Genomic DNA, 25,458 nt, shown 5'->3' with positions numbered 1-25,458 from the left:
GCGAAATTTGGTGGTTTAAAGAAGTTTTCATTTTTTTTTTGTAACACATTTATTGAAAAATATTTGAAACATTTCTAGTGACAAATCACAATATCTATGATAAATCTTAAAATATACAAACTTTATAGGAATTTTCTGTGTACTTTCTACCGAAGATATGAAATTATAATATATTTATTACGTTTTTAACGAGTTTATAAATATGACGAGGAAATAAAGAAAATGTACAAACAGAAGTTACAGAAACTACGAAGGCGGGATTTGACTACGTTGATAGAATAGTGTTATAATTGATAACTTTTTATGATGTGAACTAGTTGGATAAAATATAGCTGGGGTTGGAGAAAGTTAGGTGGGAAATGATTAGCTAGAATGTTTTGGTTGGAAGTTGATTTGAATTAGAAGTAATAGCATAAAAATGACTCAAGCATCTTTTTTTCTTCTATTAAACAAGTTGATAATGAAATTTATTTAAATTTATTAAAATTATATTTGAAAATCGTTAAATCATGATTTATTATAATATTCCATGTAAGTTAGTCTAACAACAACAGGATGAGTGACTTACTGCGAGCAGGTTAAATCTGACCTAGTAAAGAAAATGCCCGGCCAACAATTTAGGTGGAAACAACTTTTATACAAGTTTTAAAACTTACATTAAGTTTTTAGATGGCCTTTTTCAAAATGAAGGGCAACAAAAAACAGGTTTCGCACATTCTAGAAATATAAAATATTTGTCACCTCATAAATTACATAAAACTAATATTTTAAATATTGTTTATTATCATAAAAAAAAATTTAATCAATAAAAAAATTAAACTATGATTTTGTTATATTAAATAAAATCTATTTAACTTTTAAGAAAATATAAGTTAATTTATTTAATGAAAAAGGTAAGGTAAAAACAATTAAATGTTCTTGAAAATGTATGGAAAGCAAGATAAATCAAAATAATTAAAAACAAATAACAAGTATAATAAATTAAAATTAAAATACTCCTGATATACTATTTTTAAAGTTTGTGCTACAAATAGTACCCATATATTTGAAATTGCTTAAAATATTAGCTTTGCAGCAAATTATGAGAATCAATTTAAGAAATTAAATTTTTTTGGTTGCATTTTTTATTAAAACTACAGTATCGTTTGTTCTAGAAAATATATTCAATGTTACATTTGATAAAAACTTTAAAAGGGTTTAACAAACATTAGTCTAGTTTATATTGTAATAATTTTAGAACTACTAGATTAGAAGTTAAACATAAACTTCATACAAAATTTTTATTTTATGCAAGTAAAATAAATATATTTTTTCATAGTACTGATAATAACAGGGTTGCCAAACATTTTTGACAGATTTCATCCAGGTTTTCAAAATTCATCCAGGATTTTAAAAGTACCTACTTTTATTTAGTTTTTAGTTGAAAGAAATATTTTGTTTTTAAAACAGCTTAGTGCATACTTTGGTGGTTAATTAAGTTTAAAGTGAGAAACTGTGTTAAATAGTATAAAAACATTGAAAACAAACTCTAAAGCTACGTCAAGTGTGAATGTTAATTAAACAAAATATTGATGATGACAAAAAAAGTATATCTAAAAGTTATATTTTTTAAGTCTTAACAAAAATTTATTACTTAGTAATTTAAAATTTTCCAAATTTCTAGATTTTTCAGTTTTCATTTTTGAAAAATTATAACTTCCAGGTTACAAAGTTTTTTGGCAACCCGGTTTTACCAATTATTTTAAAAATATAACAGTTTACTAATTTAGATGAAAGAGTTATTACAAAAAAAGTTGCTAGAAGATAAACTAATTTTCTACTTAACCATTAAAATAGTTATTTTAGTCAATTAAGTTTTTTTTTTGTTCTTTTGTAAATTGATTCAAATTATAGATTTTTAGTATAGAAAGTTTTTTTACAGAGCACTTTAGACTTAATTTAAATTTATAAAAAGTAATTTACAACTACTTATTTTTTGTATGTTTAACTTATGGTTTTAACTTTTTTGGGTTGAAAATAAAAATATTTGTCGTTACTTTGTAAAAAGGGTAAAGAAGATTGTAATGAAAAAAAGAAGATAAATTTATGTTATAAAAGTTGTGTAGTTACAATGGCAAATCATGGTTTTATTAATTAGTAATACAGATCATGGTTTTAATGATTAGTACTGAAGATCATGATTTTAATGTTTAGTTTTGGCAATATTGGGTTTAAGAAACATTGTCTGTTGTTTTAAAAATTAAAAAAGTAGTTGTTAATATTAAAAACTATAGCCCCTTTAATGTAAACTTTACAACTTTAATAACTATTTGAGTTTAAGAAGCTCAACAAAAATAATATAAATCAGTAGTGTGTAGAGTGATGTTATAAATTTTTCTACATTCAGTTGATTGTCGATAATGGTGGTAGTTCATACAAATTGATAAACATATATATATTTAATTTTATAACATATTATTTTTTTCAATATTCTTTTAAACTATTCTACTGTGTTTGAAATCACATTTACTTTCGATTCACTAAGTTTTCTTTTAAATGTTGCTCTTGAATTAATATAACACAATTAATACTTATAATATTTTACAGTATGAAAATTTTATATTAAATAAAATAGTAAAATAACACTACTAGTAGAGCATCAAACTTTAAGTATTTAGATAGTTAAACATACAATATTAATATACTACATCAGTAACTCAATTAGTATTTAGTAAATTTTAGTACCCAAGTTTTGTTTTATAATTTATAGAAATTTTTTATAGGTAAAATGAATATTATATGTATTAAATTAGAAAAAGGTATCAATGAAATAAATATGAATTGTAACCGTTGCAGTTGGTCGACTTAGTTTAGAAAAAATCACACTGTTTTATAGTCATGCTAAAGTGTTATTTTGTGATGGTTTTATGTAATTTTACATATCTACAGGCATAAAATTTACCTTTTATTTATTTATAAAATTTAATAAGGCTTTAAAATCTAATTAAAATTCTGATTAAAAAAAATTTAAAGAGTTAAGTAAAGTATTATTAATTTAAATTTTATTAAATATAATAATTTTTATATGATTAACTCTGGCCAATCATTAAAATATTATAAATTTTAGATTATAAAACACTTTTTTATAAAATTTGTGTACAAAATTTAACTACCATGATAATGTTTCTCACACTATCACTATCAGAAATAAATAAATAAATTTATATATATATATGCTTATTGTTCTTTAGCACCCTTCTACCTTGTTTTAAACAAAAAAAAATTAAATTAAAAAAATTTACCTATCTCTTCTGATTTATTTTCTTCATCTTTTGTTTACAGGCTGCATGAAGATGTTTGCAGGGTTGTCAATTGTTTTTTCAAAAATTTTTCTGGGTTTTCAAAATTTCTTCAAGGTTTTTAAAAGTGAACATTTTTAGGTCTATTTTTAGTTTTAAGTAAATTTCTATAAAAGAAACTATGTTAAATAGTACAAAAACATTTAAAAGATGCTCTAAAGTTACTTTAAATGTGTTTTTTAATAAAAAAAATTTTATGATGACAAAAATTCTTATTTATATGATAGATTTTTGTGTCAAACTTAAATTTTTGTACTGAAAATGTCAAAATTATTCAAAATTCCAGGTTTTTTTCAAAATTTCTTAAATTCAGGTTTTTCCAGGTTTTTTTCAAAATTTCTCAAATTCCAGGTTTTTCCAGGTTATTTTTGCCTAAATTGTCGAATTCCAGAGTTTTCAAGGTTTTTTGAGGTTTCCAGGTAAAGTGGCAACCCTGTGTTTGATGACAGGATCCACATCACTGATTCCTCATCACAGATTCCAAATCAAAGGTTCCACACCAGAATACTGTTGTCAAACCATATCCACATACTGTGTAAAATACTTGTAGCCGTGGTGTTATAATCTCAATAGCCTGAGTTTGCTGTAACCCTTTTTTAAAAAGTAAAATGGGAAATTTCTAAAAAGCTATCAATACGGATTTTTTAAGTAATAAATCAATATTTATCTAATTTATAAAACATTACAGAAAAATAAAGATGTATTAATAGTTTACAACACATTTTCTATCTGTATGTTCATCTATAAAAAATTCAATAATATTCAATCTATTTGACATACATCTACATCTTTAAGAAAGTATCTTTAAAAGCTAATATCAACTGTTACAAATATAAAGCTTTGTAGTCTATAAAAAATCTTAAAATACACTTTATAATCAAAAATACTATTTAATAGTACCTTATTGTGTATTTTAAACATAATTTATCTAAATTAATATATCATTCTTCCAAGTCAATAATTTTCACAAGTTGTCCTAAACTGTAGTAAATGTAAAAAGCTAAAAGAGTAAAAACAACTAAATAGCTTTAGTTTGTTAGATGTAGCTTTTAACCAAGAATATAACTTAATTTACAATTTATTTTGTATGGGTTTAACTAGTTAAAAACTCAAAACCACAGAAACTTTCATATGTGACTAAAATGGTCTTTTACAACAAGGAGCTTAGAAATGAATATATATTTTTCGAAATTTTTTTTAATATAAACTAAATAGGTTTTTTATTTTCATATAACCAGCATTGATTGATGTAATATTAGTTGTAAAAAAAATTAAAAGAGCAATGATAAAAACTGGTTATGTTATATTAACACGTGAAAAAAAAATTAGAATTCTTCCACTTTAAACTGATCAATAAAAGCTCACCATTGACTAAGAAAACAATTTAATTGTTTTTTGAAACTATAAGAAACGAAAGTGTTACACTAAATACAGTAACATACCTAGAATATCATGCTATAAATATACATTTAATTTAGCGCTATGTTACACTAATCTAATCAAAAAAAAATTGCCTTTAAAAATTTGCTAACTTGAATAAAGAAAAATGAGCAACTCAAAAAAAAGGAGCACAATTTAAAATCAAATCTAGAGTTAAATTACACAAGAGTGGTAAGTTAAATGTTTTTTATTGCATCAAAAAACAATTATATTGATTTTAATATTAGAAAATGATTTTTTTTATCAAAAAAAAATAGCATAGAATTAAGTTTTACTGTATATGTAGAGATACAATTTATTTTACATAAAACGTTACAACAATGTGACTTACATTACAAAAAGTATAAAGCTTTAAAAGAGAACAACTATTATAACGACATTGTATTTATTGAACATACATTCAAACGTTTTTTAAGTTAAAAATATTAAAATTTTAATTTCAAAGATGAAAACTTTATACAAATCGGATAAAACATAACCGCAAATATTACCCTTGTAACTGCTGGTCTTAGATTCTATGATCTTGGATAATAAATATTTAACCCTTGACCGATTTAATGCTATATTTATAAATACAAAAACTCGATTACTTAAAATTTACTCGAAAGTAATGTTTAAAGCTAAAACATACGACTTTTTATTAAGTTTTTGGAATCATCTATTTGTGTCATCCTTGTGCTGAACAATAATTTAATAACATTTTTAATATTAGGTCTTGTAACCGCTCTGTAGCGGTAGAAAGTCATCTTATTTCTTTTTTTCTCTCAAGTTCTCTTTAACAGTAACGAGCTCGTTTGAATTTGGCTTTTTTAGTTGACCTACTGTTTGTTAGTATTTGTTTTTTATTGGTTTTTTTTGGTTTGTTTTCGTCGCTTCGTCTGTTAAGCCGAAGTGTTTTATATCGAACTATTTTGTTAGTACAATTCGTTTTAGTTTATTGCAAATTTATTTTTTTGTAAATACAGTCTAAACTTATTGACTCGATTTCTTTTTACAAGTAGTTTAAGCTTTCTAACAATCTTAAAAAGCTACTTAAAGAAATTTTAGTTTAAATAATCTAACTGCTTTGTAAAACTATTTCAATAAACAGCAGTTTGGGTTCCACCAACACTTATAACCTATTAGATTAGGAGTATTATTTTAATTTATTTTCTTTATACCTACTTAATTATTTAAAGAGATTAATCAAAATCAGGGGTCGGCAAACAGCGGCACGCGGGCCAATTGCGGCCCGCGAAGGGTAAATCTGCGGTCCGTGAGCACGTTATTTTTTTGAATGGAATGCGGCCCGCGAAAGAAAATTTTGTTGCCCGCGAGCATGTAAAAGTGGCCCGCTGAGCAAAAATATATTTCAAGTTAAATTTTTTTCGGTAATTCGATTTAATTAGTTTAGTTTGGTTTTAAGTCTCTGTATAACATTTAAAAATAATTAGAAAAAGTTACTACTTTAATTTAAAAATGTGAAAAAAACAGATTAGCATTCTAACAGGATATTTTTCTAAGTTTCATAACAACTTCTATTTTACAACAGTAAGTAATTATCTCAAAAAAAGAGCTTTAATTTAATAAGTTAGTTATATCATACCTATTTATTAAATAAAGTAAATGCAAATGTTTTCAATTTTGTACAAAAATAATGCACAGTAATTAACTAAAGTGTCATTTCTTTATAGGTTAGATATTCTTTCCAATATTTTTTATACCTAAGTTTCTTTTATATTTTTTTTATTTGTAAATGTTATGTTTTAGTGTAAAAACATCTAAAATAACATAGTAATAAGAGAAAAGCTTTATTTAAGTTTTGTTTTGACACATTTTATTTTCTTAGAAGTTTTCTTTGCACTTGAACTAATTTATATGCACACCAACTCAAAAAAATGCTGATATTTTAAACCGCTTTTTATAAAAATCTTTAGTTAGTTTAAGTTTAGTTTATGCATAAATTTCTAGGTTTTTTATTTCGACATGTAATATCTAAATTTGTACAGACATAATTAAAACAATATATATGACATAAACTAATATAGTTTTTGTTAGGTATACATTTTCATTTTTCAAACATTGATTTTGTCAAACTAAGTTAACTTTTATGCTTTGCATATCAATACACACACTTGCTGTTTTTTGGAGCTACCTATTTAATATAAACTAGACTTAGGGATAGTTTATTAACATTGACACACACTCAGACTATCACTATTTGAAGACTTCAAATCTCAGGCCAACTAAGTCATTTTATAAGTTTTTGGCTAGAATTGTTTTTTGTATACAAAAATATCAGGAGTATTTTTGTTAATTCAGGCTGGCTTTTTTGCTTAAAAGAGTGGAAAATTAAACTTATGATGTAAGTTTTGCTCAACCCAAAGTGTTAGTTTCAGTTATAATACATGTTATAATATACCAAGTTCAAGCTTTGAACTTGAAAATTTATGCTTAAAAATTTTAGAAAAAAACTTGAATTTGAGAATTTTTGAAAAAGCCTGGAGTATCAAACAATTTTTACATGTAAAGTAGTGAAATTTCGATTTGACACAAAAAATTTAGCAAATAAACATTTCTTTATTAAAAAATATACTAAGGTAGCTTAACAGTGTTTTTTAATATTGATATACTTTATAAGACACTTTTTAAACTTTAATTAAACTTTATACTAAAAATAAAAGAAGGAATTGTACTTCTAAAAACTTTTGGTGCATTGCACCTTTTACTTGTAAAATTTCACCGATTGTTGTGCTTCGTGTTTGAACTAAACCAAGAAGTTATACTAAAGTATCAAAGTTAAAAAAACATCTCTAATAAAAATTCTCAGATGAGCAATAGTTTGTCTATCAGTGCTATCATCTTAACATATTGATTAAAGTTATAATTTGATTTATGCGACCTTATAACCTTAATGCATTTCCTAAATAGGACTTTTTGTTGTCATTGAAGAAATAAACAAAAGTTTTTCATTACTGCCAACAAAAATTCTTTGAAAAAGTTTTCAATTATAAACGTTATCTCATTATCAATTATAAATTTTGCTACTTTATAACTTGCCTTAACAACTTTTTTCTGATAATTTTTTAGTTACTGAAGCTAATCATATACTTTGTTGGAAATGACTTTGGTGATTTGTTTTTTTATCGTTTCTCGCAATAACTCCTAACTAACATTTTTTTTTGTTGCTCGTCTTTTATTTTACAACTAATATTTTTAAATTCTTATTGCAGATAAAGAGTTGCTGTAATGCTTAATAAAAAAGAGGTTTTTCTCTTCGCTAATGACAAAATAAAGTTTTATACTTTTCTTAAAAATGTTTTAGAAAGTTAATTGTCCATTCCAGCTGACTTATATTTTTTTGGCATGTAATTTGTTTACTGTTAATAAGTTTCGTTATTTCTTTATGTTGTGAACTTTGTTTTAACTGGGTTGCTACACGACCAGGCTATTTTGAAAGCTTGAAAACTCAGATGTGTGTGAAACTTTTATTTCAACACTTTAAATAAATCTTAGAATTCCCAGAATAGTTTTTATGACTGTAGTGTAGTTTACTAATTGTAGTTTTTTCTTGTTTTTTCACACTTTGTGTACTTTTTAATGATGATGATATTTTTACTAGGTACTTAAGCTTGATTTACAACGATTTACAAGCTTTTTAAACTTTTAATGAACTTAGGCTGGTTTGATAGAACTCAGAAATTTTTGCTTTTTAAGTGACAACCATGTAAAAGACTAGTTACTAATAAGATATTTTGTTTAAGTATTCGAGAATTAATTATGTTAAAGAATTTATTCTAGCTTTCTATAATACAAACAGGTATTAATTTTATTAAATTAAATAATTACTAAAGTTTTTAATGAATGTAAACTATTTATCACGCAAAAACTTTTTTTTTGAAGTTAATATTCTTAGAAATATGAATAAAGGGGTTGATAATATAACACATATATAAAAGTAACTAATAAATTGTCTTTCAAGTTTGGTTTTTATAGAGAGTTAAATTGTATGTAAAATTACAAAAGTGTTAAATTTAACTTAGTAAGTGCTTATGAAAGTACATAGTTTATTAACACTTAATTACATAAGTCAATGTAAATTTTATTCTAATTTTACTTAATTTAACTTAAATAGTCATTCTATGTAAAGCTAAAAGTTATTTAAAATGATAACGTGAATAAAAGTAAAACTTTTCTCTCGTGTGACTAAAACTAAAACCAAAAGGTTATTCAAATGACACTAAAACTAAAACTGCGGCCTGCGAAGACTTTGTAAACTTGAAATTTGGCCCGCGACCACCAACTGCCTGCCGACCCCTGATCTAAATAGTAGCATAGAACTACCTAAGGATACCATTTTAATACGGCATTTTGTTAGTAACCGCCAGAACTGCGTATATATAACCAAGCATATCTCTTAAATTGATTTATTATAAGTAAAGGTATTACCTCTGATCTTAAACTAAACAAAATGTTACGACGTGAAATTGTGTTTTTATCCCTATAAATCAATAAAAATTCTATTTTTAAATTAAGTATTTTAAAGTCAAATTCTTAACGTTTTTTTATTGTAAAATTATGATACAAAATTTATTGAAATTTTTGTAATATTGGCCTTAGCGGGCCGGTCATTTTCTCCTGAGGGCCGGATCCGGCCTGCGGGCCGTATGTTGCAAAAATCCTACTCTATAAGAATAGGAGATTAAAATCCAACACAATATCTTAAAGACTTCAAAATAAAGCTTAACAAATTAATAACACAACACTAAAAAACGACAAGTACATGGAGATATACAATTACGATAAAAATAAACTCTTATTATTAAACTATTTATAATATATAATTTTCCTTTGATTTTTTTTGTATTTATTTTAAAACTAAGTTTTATTACTCAAGATAATAATACATAAAACAATTAATGCTGTCAAAGCTTTCATAGCAAAAACTGAAAAGAGGTTACTTGCTACAAAAATGAATAGTTTTTGAAACTTTATTTTATGTTGTTGGTTTTATTTATCATAGTTTTAGTTGTCGTCTTTTGAATTGTCAAAATTAAAAATGTCGGGTTGGAAACTTCAGAGTTTAAATTGCTAGAATTTAAATTGTTAGAATTTCAATTGTCAAAAATTAAATTATCGAAATATAAATTGCTACAATTGAGTTTAAAAATTTGAATTTTAAAAGTTTGAGTTGAACAAACTTGAGTTGTCGGAATTTGAATTGTCCGAATTTTAGTTGTCGGAATTTAAATTGTACGAATTTGAGTTGTCGGAATTTGAGCTGTCGGGATTTGAATTGTCGAAATTTAAATTGTCGTAATTCGAATTGTCGTATTTGAATTATCCGAATTTGAATTGTCGGAATTAGAATTGTCGGAATTAGAATTGTCGGAATTTGAATTGTCATGTAACCCGCGATGATTACTACAACTGGAAGTTTTTAAAAATATCGAACAATAGATTTTGTAATATAACATCAAATACTAATCTACTTCTTTATTTTATCCATATATTTAAAATAGTTAGTCCAATGTTTTTTTTCAGAAGTAGTTTGTCTCAATTGGGTCAAAATCATACTGATAATTACGCTGAATTCTCAAGATTTAAGCTCCTCTATATATTTTGCGTTAATTCTAAGTTTCTACGGCTTTTGTTTCTTATCATTGTGTTGAAAAATAAACTTATACAAAAAAAATTAATGAACTTTTTAAAATCTACTAGCTATGTTTTTTATCATTCTAAAAAAATTAGAGTTTCTTCTTTGAATTAAGTTAATGTAACTAACTTAAATGTAAAATTTACTCGTCGCAATAACGCTTGTTAAATTACAAGGTAACCGATAAAGTTTTTGTTAAAAACGAATCATTACTAACGTAACTAGAAAACCTTTCTTTCATTTTCTATTATAACTGAAACAAATACTTAAGCAGTATATTTTAAATATACTTTTATTCATTAAGTCTCGAATTCTGCACAGGTGTTTTTTTTTAAATGCCATGTGTAAGGCAATTTTAAACTCAAATATGTAAAGTCACTTTTTTTGATTTATACGATTTTCAATCGAGTTGTTTACAAAACACTCTAGATAAGCTTTAGAAACTTTTATGTAGCTCTTCTTAAGACGGGGAAATACTAATTTTAAAAGTTGGAACTTAAAGTTTCTTCAACTTTTTTTTTCTTATTCTAAACTAACCTTCTTGTTTACATTGCCTATTTTCTTACAATACCCGTAGAACACCAATAAGCTAATTTTCTGAATTTATGCTGAAGTTAAGTTTGCTACTAAGTGAAAACGAAAACATAGTTTCTAGTAATTATACACAAGTTTTATATAAAATTTAGCAGTATACAATTTTTTAGTTGTAGTCCTATTAAAAAGTATTGACATTTATACATAAACAAAAAAAAATAAACTGTTTAAAATTTAGTTTATAAAATTAACTTCAATTTTTAAAACAACTGGATTAAAAAAACTTTAAGATTTAACACGGAAAAACAAAAACTTAAAGTATCATATATCAAACTTGCATCAGAAAAAAAAGTGATATAAAAAACTAATGTTTGTTTATTTTTATGTTTAAGTAGAATGAATATGATATTTCAAATGTAATGTACAAACTTATTCAACACAGAGTACCTTTTTTTTTATGATTGTCTTTAAAATTGATCTGAAAAATTAAATGATAACATTCTTTAGAATCCCTTTACAAATTTTCAGTAGTCAAAGAACGGTTTTATAAAAAAATTAACAACTATTTTTTAATCACTTTGAGAAAAGTAGAACAATTTTAAAGTTTAATATTATATTTAAAAATTGTAAAATTAATAAAAAAAAAAAATTTTTGATTGCACAACATTAAAACTTTGACAAGATAGATCATATTTAGCTTCTTTTATCACGGTTATATTTCATTCTAAACATTATTAACTTATAAATATCGTTTGATAATAAAAAAAAAGAATGTACTGTTCAAACTTTATTTCATGAGTCTCAAAGACGCAAATAATTTTCACTAACCGACCTTGACAAACTCAAACATAATCAGTTTGTAAAAGCTAAAAACTAGAAGAAGGACTATGAAAAAACGGAAGAATTTTGTTTTTATTTGTTCCTAAAAACTTGAATTGATGTAACGTCTATAAATTATATATATCTACAAAATATTATTTTTCCTCCTAAGCATTTAACACGTATATTGTATTTTAAATTTTATGGCGTATGTATTATATGTAAAAAAATTGTTATTAAAATTAACAAAATTACACTGTAATTGCGCAATATGTTTTTTTTATTTATCTTAAATCAGTTTAAGTAAGTCCGGTAAATCAAGTAAACAACTTGATTTTTGAATAAAATATTTAAAACCTACCGAAATTTGTAGTAAAGTGTTTACCTTTACTATACTTTTTTTTTTTATTTTCAAACAATTTATAAATATAGTACTGATATTTTTTTATTTATTTTAAGACTAAAATTTAACCACAATAGTTTAAATGGCTTCGCTGGATGTTCAAAATAATTGTTCAAATTAAATTGTAAATACTTTTTAAATATTAATGATGCTTAGTGCATATGTTTTCAACGTTAGTCAATACTCAGGATGTGTATGATAAGTAATACGGTGAAATTCCAAGGAACCACGCGCTTTATCTGAAACGCTAAAGATAATTATTTCCTTTTGGTGATAAATACTAGTTCATGTAAACGTTACCACTTAGAATATTTATAAATTGCTTATTTCACACAATTTAGTTAATTTTGAACAGTGTCGAACACATAACTTTTTTGTTATAAAGTTCAATTGATGCTTTTTGTTATGTATCATATTTTGAATTTATACGGCTGTAAACAACAGTTTTTTTACTAAATCAGGGTTTCATAAATAACTTTGAGCATTATAACTATCTATTATTTGTTGTTAATTTAACATGTTATAAAATGAGTCAAAACTTTTAGCTTTGAAGTTTGTTTTCTATTTGCTTTAGGTTAAATTAGACATTACTTGTAGAAGTAACAGGTGTAAAATAGATAAATTAAAAAAGGATAAGGGCGTTTCTTAACTTTGTACAGTTGTTTAAAATAAGTGTCTTAAAAATTTTATGTGTTTTATATTTTCTCGATGAATTTTTATTATCTTTAAGTTAAACATTGTCAGAATGGTATAAATTTTAAATTTAGGGTGTCGCATAACCTTGGTTTCGTTAATTATATAAACTAAAAACGGTTTTGTATTTACAAATCCTCATTTGTAACAAACTTAAGCAAACAGTTTCTTAATAGTAAACTAAGTAGTATTTGTTACAGTTCCTATAAAAGTAAATTGTGAAATTTTAGCGAAAAGATATCGAAAGTTTTTAATATTTTATCAAAACAATAATCATAAATTTTAGATTATTCTTTACCAAGCATTTATAGTGAATATGTAGTAGTATACTGAGATACCACTAACGCGAACGTTGTTGACAGTTTGATTTCGATACATTAGCTAACATACAAAGGATACTTATGTTTCAGTCTAACTAACTAGATATTTAGAAATAATTTTAGTATTAAAGTTTTTGTGTATGTTCATATTTGCAGTAGTATTAAAGAAATAATTTACGACTTTTAACGATTAATATTTACGACGTTAAAACTAAAATAATAAGTAATTGCTTTTTATTTAAACTGTAAGTAGCCATTAATAGCTTTATTACTAAGATTTTGTTAATTTAAATATTTTTTTCTAATTACAACTTAGTAGGAACTAGATTAGGATCCAATTATTTAAGAATTTTGATTAATGTGAAATGTTTTTTTTTACATTTTTATGTTTTATGATTAGAATTAAAACTAAAACATATAGTAAAAAACTTTTCTATAAGAAGTATCAGATTTACCAGACAAGGTTTTTTCGAGCTGAATATACTAAAGATAATTTTCTGCGAATAAAGCATTACTTTTCTTCAATAAAATAAAAACATGACTTTTTTAATTGTTTCAAACTTAAACTTAAAGGCTTAAAACATATGTAGAAGTATTTAGAATTGTGTTAAGTACGACCCCCTTCGTTCAACTTAAAAGTAACAATACAGAGCTAAATTTAAAAAATGTTTTGTACTCACAAGCTTACAGCTAGGAAGCTATTTTTTTATGTATTATTTAATTAAGTGATTTACCTTGTACAAAAAATGGGCTGAGCAAATTTTTAAGATCAGGGCAACAGATGCAGCTTAATATACTTCATGAAAAATAAAAGAGGAAATTATAAAAAATTATTAACTAATAACATAATAAAGGAAATTTTTTAATAAAATGCATTAATTTATTCACTTGTTTTATGAAGTCAGTGGAAGGTAAAGTTATATTATGCAGAAAATTTTAGAAGTTGAAGAATAATTAAAAATCTTAAAACGAATGAAAAGTAACTAGCTATAGAGTTAACACTACCATTGTCAACTAATATAAAAACAATGTTTTGTATGTTGTTAAAAATATGCTTATACTTCTTTTACGTCAGACCAGATATTATATAAGCTTAATCTTGTGCTTATAATTTAATTTTGGTGAATAAAAAATCTTTCTGAAGAAAGCATGTAATGCATCAAAACATCTGTTTGTTTTGTAAAAGAATAAAGCATAAAATAATATATGTAATACTATTCTAATGATACGACACTAGGTGTTTTGTAGAACAAATAAACTCACTAGACAGTTTTGAAATAAATTAAAAACTTTTCAACACCAAAAGAAATAATAAATAGATAAAAATAGTAAAAACATATTTTAAGTACCTTATACTAAAAACATTAATATATAAAGTGTATATGCATGCATCTAAATTAAAGTCGAAATTTAGAAAGGAATAGAATAAAAAGAAACTCTCACAACAATGGTAAATGGATAAGTATAAATAAAGACCTTTTGGTCATCTAACTTTACACCATATATATTGTGAATAGTTTTTAAAAGGTTTAAGTAATACTGTAACAAAAAATAACAAACTATTTAACATAAAAAAAATGCTCTTTTTTATGTTTTATGATTTAATAGTTTTCTAACGAAAAATATTCTAAAATATTTATACATTTCCTTTTTTAAACCGAATTCTGCCTGTTTTAGCCATATAATTCATAGTCTACCGTCGGTATCTGTTAAAATATTTAAAATTGTATACTTTTTACTATGCAGATATGTTGAAATTACTATTTCACAAATTAATAATTGTCAGAATTAAATAAATAAAATAGTTATATGAAAGGTAACCACACTCTTTGACAGATAAAAAAGAAGCTTTTGGAGTAACAGTTTCTTACAATGCTATATTAACAATAAATAATTGACAACCTATATTAGTTTGTAATTCAGCTAGTCACAGATTTAATATATAAGATATTACCTTAAGTAGTATGATAAACTGACTAAAAAACTTTATATAATCAAAATTAATTTTAATTATATGTTTATGAAAAAAACTTTTTAAACAATATAAAGAAACTAAATTTAAATAATTTAATATAACAAAGTTTAAATATTTATAGTAATATTTTAATAAATTGAAATCTAAAGTTTTAATTTAATATTAAAATATATAAACTATACGAAATCTGCATCAAAGCATGTTTACAAATATTTATGTTTTCATTCGTTTTAAAATCAAAAAAGACATTCTCGTTTTGTGAATATTTGACTTGATTCTGGTCAACTTGTATATTATTGACATATTTAAAATAATAATAAGTTACTTAGGTATTTCAACTCTCAATAAACTTAAACTGGTTAGATATATATCATAAATATTTTGCTTTAAAGTAGCAACCATGTAAAAGACTAATAAATAAACAAAAATTTGTAAAAGCGTTTGAGCATTAATTATAATAGCAAAATTGTTTTATTATTTCTTAAATACAAATACTAGTTTTATTAGTTAACTAATTACTGAGTTTTTAAATGCGAAAACTTGTTAATTTAAAACGCTACACTAATTATAAAACTTATTATTTTATTTAAATTTGTAAAAGTAGGTTAAGAATATAAAATATGAATAAAAAAGAGCAATTAATATATTTCAAGCCGGTTTTTACAGTAGGTTAGATTAGTTTTAAACAAAATTTCAAAAAGCTTAAATTAATATTGTTAGGTGTTTGAGATAGTAAATAGTTTATTAAGACTTAAAAATAAAATTTAATGTATATATATTCGAAAAATAATGTATAATTAAAATAGACATTATATGTTTAGCTAGACACCTTAAAATTTTTTTTAAATAAATCAAAGTTAAACTTTTACTAGCGTGATTAAAACTAGAACCAAAGTATTATTTAAACTTAACTAAAACTAAAACTGCAGCCTGAAAAAAATATGAAAAACTTGAAATTTTGCTTGCTGACACCAACTCTCTGTCGACCCCTGTTTTTACTTAATATTGAATTATAGTGACTTTAAAATTATACAACCAAGAGAGTATAACCATAAACTACATTTAACTTATTTACATTAATATACTAAGTTTAATTATTTTAGTAGTATTTTTATACATTTTAAACTAAAAGTTTAATTCAATGTTAAAAACTCTCGAAAAATTTGGTTGTACAAACGTTTATATAAAATTTTCACGAAACACTTTCATCAAAGCTTGTTTACAAATACTAATTTTTCATTCCTTTTAAAATCAAAAAAAGATACCCTCGTTTTGTGACGTCATACTTAATATTAAAATATATATCTTTTAACTGAATTATTTATATTCTGCCAGACAACTTCTAATTTGAATCGATATCAGTGTCTGAATGAGAATCTGTATCTAAACTTTTAGAGTTGCACAAGCAGCTAGAATTATTCAATTACAACAAATTTTTGTTTTTATATTTTAGCACTAAACTACAGATTAAGTTACCAGTAAATATTTGAATTAAGTATGATTTCTAAAAATATCTAAATTTTAAAGTTACTGTGAGCCCAAAAATACAATCAGTTTTTCAAAATGCAATAGTAGTAAATTCAGTGCAAATTCTAACGATAATATGAGTTTGATCTAAATAAAAGTCAGTTTAAATAAAACAGATAAGAAAATATAAATAAGATGAACATGCAAAAAAAAAAAAAACTTTTAAAAAGATTATTTAACTAAAAAGTCTTATATTTTGATTCATAAAAATAGTCTTTTTAAAAATTTATTATTCAAAATTTTTTTTTTTCAGTTTTTCAAATCTTTAAGATCTCAGATTAGTATATTTGCTATAGTTAAGTTTATTAAGTGTAATTTTCTTCTTTCTTACTTATATACTTAGGACTGTTTAATAATAATGATACGTTACTAAGGTATTTCATTGAGATTACCAGCAATAATTCAGCTTTTTCAATTCTCAATAAACTTAAACTGGTTAGATATATATCTGAAATCTTTAGCTTATAAGTAGCAATCATGTATAGGACTAATAAATAAACTAAAATTTGTGAAAGCGTTTAAGCATTAATTAAGTTAGCAAAATTGTTTTATTTTTTCTAAATTACAAATACTAGTTTTATTTAGTTAACTGATTACTGAATTTATAAATGTGAAAACATTGTAATTTAAAACACAAAAATTGTTTTTGAAACTTAATATTTTTTTAATTTTGTAAATGTAGGTTAAGAATATAAAATATGAATAAAAAAGAATAATTAATGTTTTTCAAGCCGGTTTTTACAGTAGATTAGATTAGTTGTAAGCAAAATTTTAAAAACCTTGAATGAATGTTATTAAGTGTTTGAGATAGTAAATAGTTTATTAGGACTTTAATATAATATTCATTGTATATATATTCGAGAAATTACGTATAATTTAAATAGACATTATATGTTTAGCTAGACACCTTAATTTTTTATTATATAAATCAAAGTTAAACATTCACTAGCATGACTAAAACCAAAATATTTTTTTAACGTCGCTAAAACTAAAACTGCAGCCTGAAAGAATACGGGAAAATTGAATTTTTGCCTGTCGACCCCTGTTTTTTATTAATTTTAATTTGTAGAGACTTTGAAATTTTACAACCGATAGAGTATAACCATAAACTATATTTCACACATTTACATTAATATACTAAGTTTAACTATTTTTAGTACTCTGTTTAAATAAAGAAAGCTAAAGTTTTCATTTATTGTTAAAAACTCTCGAATAATTTTGTTGTACAAACATTTATATAAACTTCTGCGAAACACTTGCATCGAAGCATGTTTACAAATACTTATTTTTTCATTCGTTTAAAATAAAAATAAGACATTCTCGTTTTGTGACGTCACACTTAATCTGAAAATATATTTCATTTTACTTAATTACTCATATTCTGCAAGACAACTTCTAAACTGAATCACTATCAGTCTCTGAACGAGAATCTGTATCTAATCTTTTAAAGCTGCACAAGCAGCTATAAATATTCAATTACAACAAAAATTTGCTTTTAAAAGTTTTAGCACAAAACTACAGATTAAAAACCAGTAAATTTTTGAATTATGTCTGATTTCTAAAAAAAGTCTAAATTTTTAAGTTACTGTAAGCCTAATAATACAATTCGTTTCAAAATTGCAATAATAAACAAAAACATAGTGCAAATTCCAACTCTTATATGAATTTTATCGAAATGAAAATCAGTTTAAACATAACAGTTAAGAGATTAAAAACAAGATGAACAAGCAAAAAAAAAAACTTTTTAAAAAGATTATTTAACTACAAAGTTTTACATTTTGAATCATAAAAATAGTCCTTTTTGGAATTTATTTATTAAAAATATATTTTTTTCAGTTTTTTAAATCTTTAAGGTTTCAGATTAGTATATTTGCTATAGTTAAGTTTATTAAGTGTAATTTTCTTCTTTTCTTCTAATATACTATGGACTGTTTTATAATAAAGATATGTTACTTAAGTATTTAAATTTGATAACCAGCAATAATTTAGATTTTTAAACTCTTAATAAACTTAAACTGGTTAGATATATATCAGAAATTTTTTGCTTTTAAATAGCAACCATGTAAAAGACTAATAAATAAACTTAAATTTGTAAAAGCGTTTGAGCATTAATTATAATAGCAAAATTGTTTTATTACTTATAAAATACAAATACTAGTTTCATTTAGTTAACTGATTACTGAAATTATAAATGCGAAAACTTTGTAATTTAAAACGCAAATATTAATAAAAAACTTAATATTTTTTTAAATAAGTAAAAGTAGTTTAAGATTATAAATGATGAATAAAAAAGAACAATAAATGATTTTCAAGCCGGTTTATAAAAAAAGTTGTGTTAGTTGTAAGCCAAATTTTAAATACATTAAACTAATATTATTAAGTGTTTGCGATAGTAACTAGTTTATTATTACTTAAGTATAAAATTCAATGTGTATAAATTCGAAAAAATACGTATAGTTTAAATCGACATTATATGTTTAGCTAGACGCCTTAAGGTTTTTTTTTATGAATCAAAGTTAAACTTTCACTAGCGTGTCTAAAACTAAAACAAAAAGATTATTTAAACATTACTAAAACTAAAACTGCAGCCTGAAAAAAATATGGAAACTAGAAATTTTACCTGCTGGCACCAACTGCCTGTCGACCCCTGTTTTTACTTAATATTAAAATGTAGAGACTTTAAAGTTATTAGACTATTATTAGACTGAGAGAGTATAACCATAAACTATATTTAACTTATTTACGTTAATATACTAAGTTTAACTATTTTTAGTAGTATTTTTATATATTTAAAACAAAAGTTTTAATTTAATGTTAAAAACTTTCGAATAATTTGGTTGTATAAACGTTTATATAAATTTTTCAAAAAAAACTTGCATCAAAGCAAGTTAACAAAATTTATTTTTTCATTCGTTTAAAAATCAAAAAAAAAAGGCACTCTCGTTTTGTGACGTCATACTTATTCTGAGAACATATATCATTTCACTTAATTATTAATATTCTGCTAGACAACCATTTAAATTCAATCACTATCAGTCTCTGAATGAGAATCTGTATCTAAACTTTTAAAGCTGCACAAGCAGCTAGAATTATTTAATTACAACTTTTTTTGCTTTTAAAAATTTTAGCATTTAACTACAGATTAAGTAACCAGTAAATTTTTGATTTAAATCTGATTTCTAAAAAATATCTAAATCTATGCTGTAGTTTTTTATATAAGGTATTATTGGTTATAATTACATTTAATAACTAAAACAAAACATTTTATATAGGATGTGCAAAATTAACAACATATAGCTTTTACAAACTAAATATACTTAAGAAAAGCTTCTACGAACTATCTAATTATGAAAAAGTAAAAATATTTTTATTTTTGCATAAAAATAAAAAACAGAAGTCATAATAATTAACAAAAAACATCAGCGAATTTCAGCAGAGCTGAAACCTGGACTTTCGTATGCCATGATACAGACTCAAGTTTAACACAAGAGTTGATCACACCATATCGTTCATCGAACCAAAAACTTTACTTAAATTTTCGTTAATTAATTTCATAGAACAAAACATAATTCTAACTTTTCCCTGTCAGTAAATTTTTAAGATTAACAACGGGGTCGTTTTTTTTAAGTTAGCATTGATTTGTAAAATTTTATCTAAGTTCCTTTTTACAGGTATTTGAATATAAACTAAAAATTGCAGTTTCATTAAAATTTTTTTCCGACAGAAACCCTAAGAAAAATATAAAGCTTAGTAGGCAAATACTAATTAAAGCTAATTTTTTTTTATTTTTCAACAAAACATATTTTGCCAAATTTTAATAAAATAATAACACATTATAAGTAAAAAATTATAACAGTTAAAATAAAATTTATAATTACGAAAGCGACACCTTTTTTAATTTGTTTTGTTCTCAAACCTTTATATTAAAACTGTTCTAAAAATAATTCTGAGTTAGATTACTGCTAAATTTAGTGTTTCTTGTTTATGTAAAATAATCTATATTGTTTTTTTTTGAAAAAAATAAATAAACTTTATTTATTTTTATTGAAATTTATTCTATATCGTGTAAAAAGCATTCAAAATATATTAAGCACAGTGATCTCGGCATATTGGACACGAAACAATGTGTTCTCCAGGATGGTCGAGACGTGGAGTTGATAATAATGTCTCAGTGCAAACTCTGCAACATAAGTGGTTACACGGCAAACGGCAAACTTCTTGATCTATTTCGTAATCTCCTAAGCAGATTAGACATTGTTCAACGTCTTCAAACTCTTTTATATGTCCTTCATATCTAAAAGACATTTCATTGATATTTTCAGTAGAGATTTTTTCATTACGATAGTCTGCAGTTCTTTGCTCAATGTAGTCCGTTAAATCTTTAGTTTGTTTTCTTGATATCAAAGTTCAATTTGTCAAATAAGTATTTTTTTACAAACCGCTGTACATCTATAACTGCTATGGCAGATTTTCCTATTTTATCTTTCAAAAGTTTAAGAGTTTTTTTTGTGGCTCCATTTAACTTCTGTAACTATTTCTAAACCGAAACTCTAAAGTTCTGATAATTTTAAAGCAACATCTTCACTTAGGAAGTTTACACCGTCGTCTTTAATGCTTACATCTTGTTCATATAAAACTGAACCGTCGTTTGACACATAGTTTATTTTATGAAAACTGCATAATTCTTATGTATGTTTAGATAATTGTATAACTCCTTTTTTATAGCCAAGAACTTTCGTATTTTAACTTCTTTTTCGGCTTCAGAATTATGTTGAAAATGTAATTAAGTATTTAATGATATGAATATTTCAGCAATAAAATCTAAGTACATGTTAATTACTCCACCAAACGCTTCTGCTATTACACGTAATGGATTTAGTTCATCACTACTTAACTTCACACTTGACATTGTGACTTTTGTTAGTTAATATGCTGTAAAACATACAAGTTTAGCTAGAAATTTTAGTACGACTAATCATTTATTTATTACATGTTTGATATGAACAATATGTATTTAAGATTCTACTCTCACATTTAAATTTAATATTGGGATAACATATATTAAATTTAGCTATAAATAAAAAATAACTACCTCAATGTACAATAGAGTTATTGCTTCCGACTGGGCAAAAGATTATAGCAAGAAGCTATATAAAATAATTGTAGATTCTTTTTTGTCTTACACTTTCAAATAGATTTTTATGTAAATATAAATCAATATACAAGCATAAACTAAACACTAGTTATTGAGTTTTTAGGAGTTTCAATAATTTTGTATTTTATAACTTAGATTTACTGACCTTTATAATAAACAATATGCAGAATTAGTCAACCAATTTAACACTATATAATCAGCACTATATAATTAAACTGTAATTAATATATATTATACGCATAATTAAAAAGCAAATTGTTTTAAAAAATACCCTATATATTTTATAAAAATCCAGGTCGAGTCAGATAAAACTTTTATATGCAGTTCGATTAGTTTAAATTGAAAAGATAACTGATAAAACATAGCTTAATACCATATACGGCTCTTCTTTATAAATTGATGTCACGTTTTCACTTTTTATGTTGAAGAGTTTTAATTAAAACACTTTATATAATAATTAATGTTTTCTTACGTTTTTATTTCGCTTTTGTATAAAGTTTAAACTATACTTACAATTTAAAAAGTATTATTTAATTTTAAGTTAATTTTGATTTGGTCATAAGTGTTTATTGAACATAAAATTTAAGTGCTCAAAAAATGTAGTCACTGATGTACAATAACTGTAAACTAAAATCTACAAAAAATACGTATTTAAGTCTAGATAACTATGAAACATAATGCTTACTGAATAACTTTAAATCAACATTTAAATTCAAATTTAATCTAAGATATTGAAATCTTAAATAACTAAACTCGGGTTTCATTATTTTGTCAATGGTTGCATTTAAATACTTAAATAAACTGCCAAAAGTAGAATCTTTCCAAAATTTATCAACTGAAACAATTTGGTCATTTATTAATTTGCTATTTAATCAATGTTTGAACAACACAACAGTCAAATAATAAGAATAAAATGTCAGGAAAAAAAATGTTTGGTATGTTGATTTTATGTAAACAAGTTTTAAAACTTTTAACTTACTGCTTAAAATTTAGTTTCCATTTGTAAATCAGAAATGGACCTACATTCAACATTAACAAAATAAACTTTATTAGAGTTTGTAGAAACAACCCTATTACCCAACTATCTTGAGTTAGACAAACACTACACCTACTAGCACTTTCAATTAGTATTCATATACAAACTAGAAATGGATTTTCTTTTCTTTTGATATAATTTATTAAATAATAAGTTTAAAAGTATACTCAAAAATCGGTCTGATTTTAATACTTTCTGAGCCATCTGAGCCATTAAATAAATTGAAATGTTAAACAAGTTTAAGACATAGTTAAAGCTTTGATATCATTAAAAAAGTGTTCTAGAAAACTCAAAATATATTAATATGTTTTGAAAGACTTTGCTTTATTTACAATTACAAGTAGTGTTTTTGTTGGACCTAATTACTTTGAATATCAAAACAAACAATGGACATTGGAATTAAAAAAAGCTTGAGCGAATAGAACGAAATCAGATGAGTCCTGAATGGTTAGTACCTATAAAAATAGTGTAAATTTGAAGAGAATAGTATTTTATGTAACCAATCAGAGCTAACCTGTTTTAAATCTTTTCGCACTAACTTTTTTTTTTCGTTTCGATATTCATTTTCTGTTAACAACCAAGATCAAATATTTTCGTATTTATGCTGATTAGTATTTAGTTTGATTTCATTTAATAATCGAAATTGAAAATTATTTATATATATGCGTAACTTTTACAACAGAAATACAGTTTTTACAAAAAATATATAAAAAATCATTTATAAAGTTCTACACTATTTTACTTTACCACTTTTTAGATAGGTTAAAAGTATCTTAAAAAGTTAGTTTTGTGTTTTTATTGGAAACATAAATTTGCTAATTGTAGCTGTGTGTTTTTAATTAATAATTTTTACAATTTAGAACACTTTTTTCTGAAATTTACATTTTTTAAACACGCTAGTCTATATTACTAAAAAAATGGTAATATAGAAAATTCGTTTTTAACAAATCATTTAGTTTATATGAAATACAAATGATTTAGTTTTTTTAATATAAATATCTGTTAATTTTTAACATGAAAAATTCCTTTTTTACTTTGAGCTGTCAAAAGTTGAATTATCAATAGCTAGAATCGTTTAAATGTTTATTTTAATTTTTTTACTGACCAGTTTTAGCTATGATCAATAGAACAATAACTAATTTATATGTAAAACAGTTTTTAATTTTCAGAAATGTGTGCAGTAGGGACACATTTAAAATCGTTTCGCGATCAAAATTCACCTAGTAAAATTCAAAAACCACTAACCGATGGAGGGCAAGGTTTAGGGGTAACAGTTTTAATAAATAAAAGAAATAAATAAATAAAATGCAAAAAATATATTAAATAAATTATTAAAAAAATAAAATAAAATTAAAATTAAATTGATTTTGAACTCGGTTGATTTTAAACATGGATAGATTTGGCTAATATACCCTGAAATAGCATGACACTTAAAAAATGATTTTATTCTGAAAATGACTAAATATGTCAAGTTTTCTCTTCAAATTTTGAGAGACCCCGACTTTTTTTGTAGTACAAAAATGAATAGCATTTAAAATGTTTGCAATAGTCCCTGCTGTCCACTGTAACCTAATAATGGCTGAAATCGAACAAATGTCAGCCATTTGTACAAGAGCATGAAATTTTATTTAATAATTTAAATAGTCAAATTTATCAATGTTTTTTTAATCTGAAATTTTTTTTTGTTGTATAACAATGAAAAGCAATGTAAAATGTTTTGTAAAACAAAGCTATCTATGCAGCTATGGAGCTATTTAAATGTTTTTGTATAACTTTCTGAACATTCTTAGCTTCGAATATAATAACATATTGATTAATTATATTATTATAGTTATAAATTTCAGAAAATTGTTCTAATGCATAATTTTTTTAAATAATTTTATTGTGAAAATTAACTATAACTTCAAGTTTTTTTTAAATTTTAAGTTGTCATATAATTTTTTCGAATATAAAAAAATATAAAGAAATGCAAACTGATTATGAAAGTCCTAGGAATTTACCAATACTCACCCAAAATAGCTTAGTTCGAACAAATGTCAGAAATGCGTGCAAATGCATCAAATTTATTTTTTGTAGTTTGTTGTTAAGATGACTTATTTTTTATTTTTTACGAACTTTAAAAGATCATTTATTCTTTTAGTTGTACAAAGATGAGCATTTTTGATTGTTTATTAAAGTCTGAGCCAGACATGTTAAAAAGCTCTGCTTTGTTTACTCAAGCGTGAAATTACTAACTTAAAACAAACCAAAAATAAAACACTTCATTGCTGAATTACCATAGTAACTTTTAGCATTTTAACATCTCTGGTCTGAGCTGTTCGACAGTACTTTTCTAAATGGCTAAAATCGAACAATTATAAAATATATATCCCATAGATTTAATTTTTTTTACATAAATTATTTTAACAATGACCAAGTGTGTCAGTTTTTATTTTAAAACTTATAGACATCATTACTTTTTGATTTTCATCTTAGAAAAAAGAAAATATCTTAAATAGTAGATCAAGTAGATCACGATAAAGCATTTAGAACACTTTTAACATTTTTTACAAATATTTTATTTTAGTGTTTATCACTAGCAGT

Source organism: Thalia democratica, chromosome 1, assembly GCF_965202585.1.
Source record: "Thalia democratica chromosome 1, ktThaDemo2.hap1.1, whole genome shotgun sequence".
Taxonomy (NCBI): domain Eukaryota; kingdom Metazoa; phylum Chordata; class Thaliacea; order Salpida; family Salpidae; genus Thalia; species Thalia democratica.
The sequence above is the reverse complement of the archived record's forward strand: the minus strand, read 5'-3'. Positions refer to the sequence as shown.